Source organism: Chrysochloris asiatica, unplaced genomic scaffold, assembly GCF_000296735.1.
Source record: "Chrysochloris asiatica unplaced genomic scaffold, ChrAsi1.0 scaffold00303, whole genome shotgun sequence".
NCBI lineage: Eukaryota > Metazoa > Chordata > Mammalia > Afrosoricida > Chrysochloridae > Chrysochloris > Chrysochloris asiatica.
This window is the reverse complement of record NW_006408821.1, coordinates 869970-879633: the sequence shown is the minus strand read 5'-3', so window position 1 is coordinate 879633 and position 9664 is coordinate 869970. Positions and strand designations below refer to the sequence as shown.

The 9664-nt window shown below is 39.1% G+C and overlaps 1 pseudogene; it reads left to right on the top strand.

Moving 5' to 3' along the window:
• The first annotated feature begins 1457 nt into the window (after positions 1-1457).
• LOC102829015 lies at positions 1458-7126 on the top strand (annotated as a pseudogene).
• The last annotated feature ends 2538 nt before the right edge of the window (positions 7127-9664 follow it).

The following is a 9664-nucleotide window of genomic DNA, read 5'->3' as shown; positions in this document are numbered from 1 at the left end:
TGTGCCAACCCATCTCATTGGTGGTCTTCCTCTTTTTCTCCCAACCTCCACTTTACCAAACATGATATCCTTCTCCAAGGACTGAACCCTCCTGATAACATAGCCAGAGTCTGAGAGATGAAGTCTGGTTGACCCATCCTGGCTTCCAAGGAGCATTCTGGCTGTACTTCTTCCAACGCAGATTGGTTTGGGTTTTTGTTGTTGTTGTTGTTTTGGCAGCCCATGGTACCTTTAATATTCTTCTCCAACACAACAACTCAAATGCATCAATTCTTCTATGGTCTTCCTTATTAATTGTGATTTTTACAGCTGTTTCTCTTCATTTTGAGTTGTGCCCCATCAGCAAATGAAGGTCTCAAAAGCTTTACTCCATTCGCATCATCATGGTTAACTCTATTTTGAGGAAATAGGTCTTACCGAGACACATTTTGAATGCCTTCCAACCTGAAGGGCTCATCTTCTGGCACTATATCTAACAATATTCTGGTACTCTTCATCATATTTCAATATTTAATATTCTTGATCTATCTGACAGTGTTCCACTACTATTCATAAGGTTTTCAGTGACTAAATATTACTCAGAAATAGTCCATCTCTCCTTCTTCCTAGTCTGTGTAGTCTGAAAACTCAGCTGAAGCCTGTCCACCATGGTTGACCCTGATGTTGTTCTTAAGTGCCTTCAAGTCGATTCTGATCTATAGAGACCCTGTACAGGGAGTCCAAGGAGCAGCTGGCGAGCTTGAACCACCAAACTTGCAGTTCAAACGACTTTTCAGTCTGACACATTAGCCTACAGCACCACTCCTGTTGTTGTTGTTGTTGTTGTTGTTGTTGTTGTTGTTGTTGTTGTTGTCGTTATGTGCCGTGGAGTCGGTTCCGACTCATAGCGACCCCGTACAGGGTTTCCGAGGCTGTAAACCTTTACAGGAGCAGAAAGCCTCATCTTTCTCCCGAGGAACAGCTGGTAGTTTCGAACTGATAACCCTGAGGTTAGCAGTCGGATTTGTAACCACAACGCTACCAGAGCTCCTTAAAGCGCCACCCATACTGGTGTTAAAAATACCCATGGCATAGCTTCCAGAATCACAGCAAGAAGCAAGTCACCACAGTATGACAAACTGACAGATGAGTGATGGTGTGATGATATAAATATTATAAAATGATCACCAGTGTCATTGTATAATATTTATATTATCTCATTATTATAAGATGCTTGTGGTGATAGTTGAACATATCGGTGAATATACTAAAAATCATTAAAGTGTACATTTTTAATGGATGAATTATAGTATGTAAATCATATCTCAATAAAAATTTTTAACAGAATGATCAAGAAAAAAATTAGGATATTGTGGCGCATGGAAGACAAGTGAAGAAAGGACTTCAAGAAAAAAGAAATAATCATGTCAAATGCCTCTTGTAAATCTGGAAAGTGCATGATCATAGCATTTAGCAGCATGAAGGTTTTAAATTACCTTGTCAAGTATAATTTTGGTGGAATGATAGAAGAAAAACAAATTAATGGGAAATTAAAAGGGGTTGTGTATACTGGGAATCGCAAGGTCAGCAGTTCGAAACTACCAGCTGTTCTGCCGGAGAAAGATGAGGCTTTCTGCTCCCGTAAAGGTTTACAGCCTCAGAAACCCTGTACAAGGTCACTATGAGTCAGAACCGACTCCACAGCACATAACAACAACAAATACATACATATATGCAAGTGTATATGTGCATATACAAAACAACTTTTTAAAAGCTCATGGAAAAATGGAATTTAAGGATAACTTATTTTTTTCCATGAACTTTTTGAAGCTCTTTCAAACATATGTTATGTGTGTGAGCATGTCCATGTATATAACTTGTACATATGCACAGTTGTATGTATTTACATGCTTATTTCTTTAGGATCAACTAGACTGTTAACCACAAGTTTCGTGGTTCAAACACACCAGCTGCTCCTCAGAAACCCTATACAGGGTCACTATGACCTTTAACAACTCATTGACCCTTAACAAAAGCAATATATGTACATGGTTGGTTTTATTTTTTTTTTAGCATCAATTTTATCTCTATACATGGACCAAGAGGTAGTTGTTCAAACAGAGCATGGGAACACTGAATAGTTTAAAATTAAGAAAGGTGTGTGACAGGGTTGTAAGGACCTGTCTTGATATAGGTAGATATACACTTACACATCAAACATAAAACACATACCTAAGAAGGAGCTTCAAAGAGTTAGTGGATTAAATTAAATAAAAATAAAATAAAATAAAAAATAACTTAAAAAATTTTTTTTTAATTAGTGGAAAATGGAATTTAAAAATACTGGAATTTTCCACAAATGTTTTGAAATCCCCCATATATATATATACAGGTATGCATCTCTTAGAGTGCTGTGGTTTTGCTGAATAAGCACTGGACTGCTAAGCACAAGGTCTGTGGTTTGAGCTTACCAGTTGCTTCTTAAGAGAAAGATGAAGCTTTCTACTCCACAAATATTTACAAATGTCAAAAACCGTATACAGTCACTATGACTGGGAACCAATTAACAGCACTTAACAGTAACAACATGCACCACTTCATGTCCATGATACAGTCTGTGAAATAGGACATTGTTTGATTTGAACACTGTGATCACATTATATACATGCGATGTCCTTACAATCCATAGTTGTTTGTTAAGTGCCAAGTGTTTGTTAAGAGTAAGTTCAACTCCCAATGACTCTGTATGAGATTTCCAAGGCTATAAATCTTTATGGGAGCAGAAAGCCTCATCTTTCTCGCACAGAGTGACTGGAAGATTTGAACTACTTACCTTGAGGTTAGTAGCACAACCACTATGATACACATCTGTATATACACTGTTGTTAAGTGCTACTTTGTCGGTTCTGACTCATAACAACTTGTATAGGGTTTCCAAGGAGTGGCTGGTGAGTTTGAACCACCAACCTTGTGGATTAAACCGACCGTGCAGCCTTATCACACATCATCACACTAGGATATCCATGTACATCTAGTTAAATTCCTGTAAATAACATTATATTAAAACCTTATAGAAGGCCACTGGACAAAGTCCAAGAGCTGTATCCCCTGGATACAGGAAATTGACCTTATTGCTTAAGGTTGGGTGTCTGGCACGGGAGCTGTACTGGTAGCAGAGACTGGTTGCAAATGCCTGGAACCTGGCTGGCCTTGTTGATATGACTGTTTCTTAATCATGTGAAACTGCCACTTCCCTAGAACCAGGAGCCCATCGGTACCCCAGAACAGCCAGTACCATCAGCACCTGAAGCAGAAGAGTCATAGGAGGTGCTGTCCTGTGCCAAGAGGGAAAGGATTAACACATGTGATGTATATGGATGTGAAGAGAAAGAGAATGGACCTTTCAGGACTTATTCAGAGACAAGGGTAGTGATAAAATATATGTACATGTTTATTAAAAATTGGTTGTCAGAATAAAAGAGTCACCTGACTTGTCAATAGATACTTGATGCCTACTATATAACAGCACTGATACAGATTCCAGGAATTCAGAGGTGAGTAAGACAGAAACAGCCTGGTTCTAGTCCCAAGCATGACCTAGAGAAACCATAAAGGAGTGGGGATGTTCTATTCCTTCAGTTGAACTACAACAGTGATTCTCAACTTAAGTAGGTTTATGACCTCAGAAGATATTTGACGATGTCTAAATGAAGTTCTTATAACTGTCAACATCGTGTCTTTAAACTCTAAGTCTGCAAACCATTTCCACAGTAATGGCCACAACAAACTCTAAATTTACACTTTTCCAGGTTGACAACCCCCCAAAAAAGTATCTTCCATGTTTGAATTCCACAAAACAAATCTAATAGGACATTTAGGGTCATGTGCCTAACCCTAAACCAATCACTGCCAGGGGAGGGGAATAGGCTAGATTATTTCCCCATCACTGTGGCAAGGAAACAGGACACTATAACTACAATCATTCCAAAGCCACAGGCATGATAATGAGCAGACAAATCAAGACATGTTCACAATATTCAAACTATTCATAAATGAGCATGAAACTAGGTAGCATGCCTTTATTAACAACAAAAATAATTAGGATATCTTGGTGTACCATTGTTTCCCATTATGGAGGCGGTGGTGCTGGTGGTGTGCCATGGAGTTGGTCCTGACCCATAGCGACCCTGTACAGGGTTTCCGAGGCTGTAAATCTTTAAGGGAGCAGAATGCCACATCTTTCTCCCACGGAACAGCTGGTAGTTTCTAACTGCTGACCTTGAAGCCCATTTCATAACCACTATGCTACCAAAGCTCCTGCTACCCATTATAGAATAACTTAAATATGATGAGGCCAAATCCTCCTTTTTTCTTTTTTTAGTAGATTACATCTAAAAGGGATCCTAGAAACCCATCTAGTTTAATCCTTTATATTACACATGAGGAAACAATGAACCAGAGGAGAGAAGGGGCATAATCCAGAATGAAGCCAATACCAAGCAAGGATCCATGGTCTCCTAAGCCTTTAAACTTTTCACAACAGAGCACTGTTTCTCAGACGAAGAAAACAAGAAAATAGTAATTTCCATATTATTATTCCAAGAGCATATAAAATGTGCATTCTGATAAATGGTGTATTTTCTTTCCTATACATTTTGAGCTGTTAACCACAACGTCAGCAGTTCAAGTCCACCAGCTGACCCACGGGAGAAAGAAGTCTTCTACTCCTGTAAAGATTTACATTCTCAGAAACTACATAGAGTTGCTATGAGTCAAAAGCAACTCAGTAGCAGTGAGTTTGTTTTTTTGTGTGTGTGGTTTTTTTTTTTTGGTATACACTTTAATGATAAGCATCAATTTCTTGGTAACGTCAAGGTACTAACTAGCATGATTATAAATAATTAACATAATGTCAGATGAAATTATATTGAGTACTTAAACTCATAGAAAAGTGATACTGGGAATACATCATAATTCTTAAATGCAAATCAAATACAATTCTACATATATGCAGTAAGTTTTTTAAGATCTCTGAGATTGAAAACTCTATTAAAAATAAAAGTAGTTGCTCTATACCAAGAACAAACCATCAAGTTATTAAAAAGACAGTCATGAGTTTAAAATTAGCAAGCATAAGAAAGAAAATTGCCATGAAAACATGAAGTTGATCAACTCAGCACACCTAATGACTAAAGCCAAGAAGATATATCTCATTACTTGGTGGTGGTGATGGTGTGCTGTGGCGTCTGGTCCGACTCGTAGCGACCCAGCACAGGGTTTCTGAGACTGTAGATCTTTACGGGTTTTCATTACTTAAGGTCATTTTATTTACTTTATTTTGATTCTTAATGAGTTTATTCCTTGGTGTCCTTCTCAAGTTATTTGATAACCAGGAAATCAAAGTTGAATATGTTGTTATTGTTGTAAAGTGCCATCAAGTCGGTTCCAAACCATAACGACCCTATAGAGGGTTTCCAAGGAGCAGCTGGTGAGCTTGAAATTCAAACGGCTTGCATTCTGGCACATTAACCCACAGCACCACACCAGGACTCCAAAGTTGAATATAGGCAGACTAATATTCATCCGGTCCCCAATGGTCCAGCAGTAATAAGGATTTACAGTATTTATTCTCAATTGGTTGGTTTTGTCATTAAAAAAAAAAAAAAGCTGCCAGTGAATCAACGCAAACTCATGGTGATCCCATGTGTTTCTGAGAACTATGCTCCATGGAGCTTTCAGTGGTTGATTTTTCACAAGTTGATGGCTGGGTGCTGCATTAGCTGTGCACTACCCAGGGACTATTTTTTCTATCCCACCTAGAAGAGGCATAAGTTAAATTACTATGAGAGTAACTTTCAAAAGAACAGTCAGTCTTGGCCTTCATCAAAATTAGGAATTTGTCCAATGAGCCTACTCGTTGTTCCATCTCATGTTCTGTAAAATCAAGCTCTGTTCACCTCTCTATTCCTCTACTGAATGCTGTAGCAACAGACAAAAATCTGAATCTTAGCATAAAGTAAAAAACTGGTAACAATGTCTGACACTTTCTAGAACGTCATGATTTTTAACAAGGGACAGAATCTGCCCAAAACAATAGCTGTTGTAAGTTGCTTATTGAATGAACATTTATTGAATGAGTGTGTCCACTACATGAAGAATAAATCAACATCCTATAGGAAAGTTGTTTGGGAAGACAGCAGAACTTTTCATTGTCCTTAAAATTATACTTCTAAGAACTGCCTACTTGATCTATATGAAAAGTCAATCAAATCAAAGTCTTTTCCCACAAATTCTGTGAAAATACATCAATTTTTGTTTAATGAATGCCTAATTTCCTTGACAAATTCCTTAGCTGTTAGGCTGCAGTTAGAAAACCTAATCATAAAAGGAAGTCTTTACCCATTAGACTCCCAATCTCAAGAATAACTCAAGATACCTGTCTCCATTGTGCTGAGAAGAACCAGAATCTTAGAGGCCGTGGTGTAGGTATCCTCAGAACCGGGACAAGTAAAAGAAGCAAGTTACATTGGGGAACATCTTTGAAAAGTTGTTCAAAAGTCTATTTGTGAAAAAAGAGATGAGAATTCTTATGGTGGGCTTGGATGCAGCTGGAAAGACCACTATCCTGTATAAACTGAAGCTGGGTGAGATTGTGACCACCATCCCCACAATAAGTTTCAGTGTGGAGACAGTAGAATATAAAAATATCAGCTTCATAGTCTGAGATGTTGGCAGCTAGGACAAAATCAGACCTTTGTGGTGACATCATTTCCAGAACACCTAAGGTCTGATTTTTGTGCTAAACAATAATGACAGAAAGCGGGTCAATGAGGCCCGAGAAGAACTAACAAGAATGTTAGCAGAAGATGAACTCAGAGATGCAGTTTCATTGATGTTTATAAATAAACAGGACCTTCCCAATGCTGTGAATGCAGTTGAGATAACAAACAAGCTTGGCTTACATTTCCTCAGCCAGAGAAACTGGTATATTCAGGCTACCTGTGCTGCAAGTGGAGATGGGCTGTATGAAGGCCCGGACTGATTCTCCAACCATCTCAAAACTGGAAGTGATCATTTGGCAGTGGTCCATTCTCTGTGCATTAAGGCAAAATCTGCCGGCCTCTTCTGTATGCATGTGTGCGTGTGAGGAGCCAAGTGTGGGTGTGTGGCTGGGAGTGGGAGCAGCTTTCTCACACCGTGCTTTATACATGTTGTAAGGAAACTAATATTATATTTGAAGCAAAACCAGTGTTATATTTTACACGCTACCTTCCATTTCAATAGCTTTCATGATCATTTTGCAGTTGTTAGAGGAGTGTGGGCCAGCCCTTTGTCTTCTATCTCTGCCAGCTAAAGGTCTTTGGTGAAATTCTTCCCATTGTTGCCAGAATGGCAGCTCTTTTTCCAGGGCTTTATAGCATGTGAGTCTCCAGAAGGGAAAGGGCTTTGCTTGCTGCAAGTGTGAACTTTTCCCACAGTTCTATTTTTACCCAGACTTCCTGGTTCAACATGCTTTATTTAAAGGAATCAGCAATATTTTTCATTACATGGAGTATCAAGACTCCCTAACACTAGAAAATTCTCCAGTCCTTTCCTTAACACCAATTCCTCCCTTTATTCATCTCTCTAAGGTGGAAACCATTTGTATAAGTGAACAAGGATGACCACAGTCGAGCAAAGGGTCTTGTTAAGGACGTGAAGGGCCAGGTCATGTGTGTGTCCTGGCGTCGCCATCTCAGGTCAGGCTCATGAGGCTGCTGCTCCCACTTCTCTGCTCTGTGCTGAATGTGCTAAACTTGAAGCAGGAAGGCCCCTCCCAGGATGGAATCAGTACCCTGTACAGTGATCTTAGTCCAACTTAGAGTTTTGATTAGCTTCTCTTTCCCAGAAACACACACCTGTTCTGAGGTGTTTGTGCCAGAATCAAGAGGTAGATGTGGGGAATGAGAGTCTCCATATCCCCTGATGTGGCCCCCAAGTTATTTTGTTATGAAAAATGCCTCTCTAGTCTAGACCAGTCTCTGTGGCTTCCTCTTTGGGATGGCAATAACATCTTCTGAACTCCCAGCATTCGTGCTTTCTCTTGTCCTCAGAATGTTCATAAGAATGAGCAATGCTAGGGTCTAGGGTTGCTCTATAGCTAGCGTTCTCTTGCACAGACAATTGGTGTCCAGATTTGTACCTAAGCACTTTCACTATTAAACCTTAAATTCCTTTTTTAAAAAGTCTGTATCCAAGTTTCAGAGGTGGAGGAATGTGGAGGGATAAACCTTGCTTATTGACAACAAGAAAATTGAAATTCCTAGGGAAAACTTTCATACCTTGATAAGTAGAATGTAATGTTTTTGTTTAAATATTTTCCTTTAAAGAATGTTCATTGCAATACTGACAACTAAGTCCAGATGTGATTTGTTACCATGGAGTAATTCTTGAGAAATATTTAGATTGTACACCTTGAATTGGCAGGGACTGTGTTGTGTACTTTTGTATCATACTTAGTACGATGTACCTCATGCAGTGCTAGGCCTCATTAAAGACTTGGTGATTGGTTGGACAATAAAGAACTTGCTTTGGAAGGGAAAAAAAAAAAAAAAAGAATGACTCAAATAACATGAACAAAAGAATCAAGATGTGCTGCCTGTACTCTTGTTGTTCCAGGTTATCCACCAGGTTCTTAACCAGATTCAACTATTGTTTGATACTCTTTTTCCATAAAGGCTTTTAATAAAAGTCTCTTCAATTTGACTTACCAAAAAATGCAAAGCTAAGCCAGAGCTATAACAAGAACTATAGAAGTCTACTTCAAGATGGGGTTATTATTGTTGTTAGGTGCTGTTGAGTCGATACTGGCCCATAGCAACCCTCTGTACAACAGAATGAAACACCACCCAGTCCTGTTCCATCCTCACAATTGCTGCTTTACTTGAACCCATTGCTGCTGCCATGGTGCCAATCCATCTTGTTGGGGATCTCCATCTTTTCGCTGACATTTTAACAAGATGGGATAAATGGTTTCTTGTAGAAGCTGAGGGCTGAGATCTTGGCCAGCACAAGCAACTGACAAAATGGCACACAAACTAGTGTTCGACTTGCCTGTCTATGAGGACACACTGTTCTCCAGAAAAAACAAGAGCAATGTTGAAGCTGCTTGGGCAGACTTCAAGTCTCATTGCAATGCCCAGAGTTCTGGTGTATGATTAGCACTGAACTGAAAACCACAAGGTCGGTGGTTCAAACCCAACAGATGCTGTGGGAAATGCTGTATACAGGGTCGCAATAGGTCAGAATCCACTCGATGGCACTTAACAACAACAACATTGCAATACGTAGGCTAACCATCAATTACAAAACATCACCACATCACCCATCACTTCCAACACTTTATTTCCCTCATCCTGTTTAATTATTCTTCATTAGCACTTCTAATTTCTTAATTTATTTATTAATTTTCCATCTCCTCCTGTAAGAATGTAAACTATGAAAGAACAAAGACTGTTTAGTTCGCTGCTTTATACTCAATGCCTGGAACATAGCAAGAAGTCCCTGTATGACACATGTTGCCAAAGCATTTGGCTATTAACTGATAGGTTGGCAGTTTAAATTCACTCAGAGGCACTTCAGAAGAAAAGACTTGCAATCTGCTTCTGAGTGCCATTGAAAATCCTATGGAACACAGTTCTAATCT